General features: G+C 38.2%; 1 pseudogene; it reads left to right on the forward strand.

The window, feature by feature from the left end:
* Positions 1-302: 302 nt before the first annotated feature.
* LOC138170943 (large ribosomal subunit protein eL14 pseudogene) lies at positions 303-1,029 on the forward strand (annotated as a pseudogene).
* Positions 1,030-5,081: the final 4,052 nt, after the last annotated feature.

Consider the following 5,081-nt stretch of genomic DNA (forward strand, 5'->3'; position numbering starts at 1 on the left):
GTCCCCCGCCCTGTCATTTTGTATAATAAAATATGAAATATTTTAGAGAAACTATAAAAGATTTTGCAATAAAATAAGAAAAAAAACAAAGAGAGATGATAATCCTAAATACAGAAAAGAGTAAATGATTTTGCAGATGATATGATGCTCTATTTGGATTCCCCTAAAGATTCACCTACAATTTTGAAACAATAACTTCAGCAAAATTAACATAATCCTACATCAGCTTTTCTGTATGCTACCACTAAAACCTAGCAGTAGTGAGAGATAGAAAGAGAAATCCCATTCAAAATAACTAGATAGTCCTTCTCGTTCGGCGCCACCAACATGGTGTTCAAGCGCTATGTGGAGATCGGCCTTGTGGCCTACATCTCCTTCGGACCACATACCGGCAAGCTGGTGGCCATCGTGGACGTGATCGACCAGAGCCGGGCTTTGGTTGATGGCCCCCACAGTGGTGTGAGGAGGCAGGCCATGCCCTTTAAGTCTACGCAACTCACAGACTTCATGCTCAAGTTCCCACACAGCACCCATCAGAAGTATGTCCGGGCTGTGTGGGAGAAAGAAAAGATCAATACAAAATGGAAAGCCACGAGATGGGCCAAGAAGATTGAAGCTGGAGAACGGAAAGCCAAGATGACAGATTTTGACCGTTACAAAGTCATGAAGGCCAAGAAAATGAGAAATAGATTTATCAAGCATGAATTGAAGAAGCTCCAGAAGGCGTCCACCCAGACGGGGTCTCCCAAGAAGGGAGCCACCCAGAAGGCACTTGCTACAAAAGTCTCTGCCAAGAAGATCCCCTCAAAGAAGGATGAGAGCCAGAAAGCAGCCCCCAGCCAGAAGGGCCAGAAGGGTCAGAAAGCCTCTGGCCAGAAGGCCCCAGCCAAGAAGGGACCCGCTCCAAAGGGACCTGCCCAGAAGGCACCCACCCAGAAAGCAGCTGCTCCAAAGGCCAAAAAATAAGAGGCTGCCCAAAATCAAATAAAGATTTTCCTACACAAAATAAAATAAAATAAAATATAACTAGATAGTACACAAAACCACTGGGAGTCTATTGGCCAATATACATAGTATTTATATATATATATATATATATATATATATATATATATATATATATATATAATGCAATATATACAATATACATAATAATTATATACCACCAAACATTTTTTTTGCTTTTTTTTTTGGAGAGGGAAAGTAGGGCAATTGGGGTTAAGTTACTTGCCTAAGGTCACACAGCTAATTTTTTTGTGTTAAGTGTGTGAGGCTGCATTTGAACTCAGGTCCTCCTGACTCCAGGGCCAGTGCTCTATTCACTGCACTGCCTAGCTGCCCCTACTAAACATTCTTAACAGAAATAAAGATAGCTAAATAATTTGAGAAAAAGTGATCCTAGGCAAGTCATTTAACCCTGTTTGTCTCAGTTCCTCAGCTGTAAAATGAGCTGGAGAAGGAAATAGCAAGAGATTTCAGTATTCCTTGCCAAGAAAACCTCAAATGGGGTCACAAAGAATTGGACACGACTGAAAAATGACTAAACAACAACAACAAACAGCAATTGTTCATGGCTAGGATGAACCAACATAATAAAAATGACAATACTACCTAAGTTAACTTATTCACTGTCATACTGAGCAAACTACCAGAGGAATAATGATAACAAGAATAATAATAATAGCTAACATTCGTGTGGCAGTTTAAGGTGTACAAAGAATTTTATAAATAACATCTTTTATTCTCACATCAATTATTATCCTCATTTTACAGATGAGGAAACTGAAGTAGACAGAGACTGATTCAGCCTAGGTCACACAATTGGTATCTGAGATGAGATTTGAAGTCAGTTCTTCATGGCAACCTGTCCAGCATTCTAGCAACTCCATCACCTAGCCGTTCACTTAACAAAATTCATCTATAGAAACAAAAGGTCAAGACTCTAAAGTGGGAAAAAAGTGGGAAGTGAGGGGACCTCATTATACCAGATTGCAAACTATACTACAAAGCAATAATCATCAAACCTATTTAGCACTAGCTAAGAAGCAAAGAGGTTGATCATTGTAATAGACCAGGTACAGCATATACAGAAGCAAGTGAACATCATAATATTGTGCTTGATAATCTCAAAGACCACAACTTCCAAGGGTAGGGACTCATTTATTCTTTCACAAAAGCTTACAGGAAAACTGCAAAGCCCCCTGGTGGAAATTGGTTTAGACCAACATATCACACTACTTTTAAATAATCTCCAAATGGATAATTTAGCTATAAGTAGTCATAGCACAAGGGGTGGCTAGGTGGCACACTGATTAGAGCACCAGCCCTGGAGTCAGGAGGACCTGAGTTCAAATCTGCCCTCAGACACTTAACACAAAAAACTAGCCATGTGACCTTGGGCAAGTCATTTAACCCCAATTGCCCTACCTTTCCTCCTCCCCCCAAAAAAAGCAAAAAAAAAATAGTCATAGCATTAAATAAGAGGAATATGGAAAGAAATAACTTTCACAACTATGGGGAGACAAAGCCTCTTTACCAAATAAGAACTCCAGGCATTTTCTCAGTCTGTCCCCCATACCTGGAATGCCCTCCTCTTCTCTGCCTTATTGTTTTCTCTGGCTTCCCTTAAGTCCCAACTAATGTTCCACCTTCTACAGGAAAACTTCCCCAATCCACCTTAATGCTAATACCTCCACTCTGTTGATTATCTTTTATTTCTCCTTGTATATTGTGTTTGCACATAGTTGTTTGCATGTTGTTTCTTCCATTAGACTAGAAGCTCCCTGTGAGCAGGGATGATCTTTATTGCCTTTCTTTGTATCCCCAGAGCTTAGCACAGTGCCTGGCACATAATAGGTCCTTAATAAGTGCTCATTGGCCAACTGACTGACAAGCAGTGGAGTGAGAGAATCATAGAAAATAGAATGGAAATTTTTCATTATATTTACTTGAAAAGTTTATGCAGAAATAAGATTATTGAGATTACAATTAGGAAGGCAGCAATTAAGTAGAGAAAGGAAAAGGGAAAAAAATCCCTTTGCAATAAATTTCTCTGATGGAGGTCTGATATTCCAGATGAATAAGGAACTAATTCAAATACAGAAGAACAAAAGACCTATCCAAATTGATAAATGGCCAGAGGCATTTTTCAAAGGAAGGAATTCAAGTCATCAATAGTCATATTTTTGAAAAATGCTCTGAACTCACTAATAATTAGAGAATGACATTTAAATACCTCTCAGTTTCTACCTCATCACCAATTAGATTGGCAAAACTGACCAAAAATAAAAAATGACAGTTGTTGGCAATGGGTAGGGAGGGGCCTGCAGGAAGACAGATATACTAATGCACTATTGGTGGAGCTGTAAATTTCCTTTCTGGAAAGGAATTTAGAACTATCCCCAAAAAACCACAAAACTGTGAATACTTTTTGATGTATCAATATTACTACTTATATATACTCCCAAAGAAATCACAGAAAGAGGGGAATGTTTTGTAGAAGTATTTGTAGAAGTCATCTTTGTTGTAGCGGTGAACTAGAAACTAAAATGGTGCCTATCAAGTGGAAAATGGCTGAAAAACTATAGTATATGATGTAACGAAATAACATTGCACTGTAAGAAATGAGGAAAAGGATGGTGTCAGAGAAACCTGGGAACATTTGGATGAACTGATGAGGTGAAGTTTGGAGAATCAGGAGAACAATTTATATAATAACAATAACATCATAAAGAAAAAACACCTTGAAACACTCAAAAAATATTGATTAATGAAATGACCAAGGACTCCAGAGGACTGATGATGAAGCATGCTAGCCAACTCCTGACAGAGGCATGATGGTCTCAAGGAAGACACACATGTTCAGACATGGCCAACATGTAGATTTGGTTTACCTGACAATGTATATTTGTCACAAGGCTTTTTTTATTTTTTTCTTCAATTAAGGGAGAGAATAGTTGGTCAGGAAGGTGGATGGTGGAAATAGGGGGTTATAGTAGAAGTATTGCCCCCAAAAAGAAAGATAAAAATAAAAGAAGGCATTAAACCATTTTAAATGCAAAAAAAAAAAAAACCCAGGAATTCAGAAGGAAACACAGAAGAGCAAGATAGCTTTGAAAGTAGTGGATTCATGTGTCATTTCATTATCTTCATTTTATTCGATGCTTCCTAAATCCAGAGTTTTTTAATGTAAACAAATTAAAGAAAATAATGGAATTCGTTTAGGGGAACATAAGGTAAAAAATTTTAAGTAGTAAAGAAAGAGAAATGGAGGCTTAGCACTACCAGATCTCCAATTAGATCATAAAGCACTTGCTTAATTTGGGGGGCACTGATTTTAAAAGTAGATCCTGGAACATACTAAATAAACTGAACTGAGAAAGAGCAACAAATCACACAGAAGAATCCTGTGTTTGAAAACCCAAACACAAAATATCAAGTGAAGTATTCTGTGTTTTAAAAGAATGGCTGGGAAAACTGGACAGTTATTTGGAAGAAATTAGGCTTAGGCCAACATATTACACTATATACTATAATAAATTCCAAATGGACATTGTTTCAATAGAAAAAAACATAAATTTAAATAAAATTAAAGGACCCTGAAGTCAGGAGGACCTGAGTTCCAATCCGATCTCAGGCACTTAACACAAAACTAGCCCTGTGACCTTGGGCAAGTCATTTAACCCCAATTGCCCTACCTTCCCTCCTCCAAAAAAAATAAAGAACAAAAGTATATGACTTTCACATATATGATTAGGGGAAGAATGCATAACCCTACCAGGCATCGAGATTGCAAAAGCCGTAATAGATCATTTCAATTATATAAAAATTGACAGCTTTTCCATGAGGGCAAATGAGGAAAGGGTATGTATCTGTGGTAGCATGGATTGGAAATAACTGAAAAGTAACAGGGAGGCCTGTTACAGGATGGATATGGCAAAAGGTCACCTATCAGAGCCCAGGATCCCAGGGATAGAGTCCAGCTTCAGGCAGGAAGGGAATAAGGAAAATAGCCAGAGTGTAGGCAGCATGGTTTGGAAATGGCCCAGAAGGAATGTGGATTCTTGTTTCTGCCCCTTCTC

This window comes from Petaurus breviceps, unplaced genomic scaffold (genome assembly GCF_028583685.1).
Source record: "Petaurus breviceps papuanus isolate PSGF00001 unplaced genomic scaffold, PetGlider_PUasm1.0 400, whole genome shotgun sequence".
Lineage (NCBI taxonomy): Eukaryota > Metazoa > Chordata > Mammalia > Diprotodontia > Petauridae > Petaurus > Petaurus breviceps.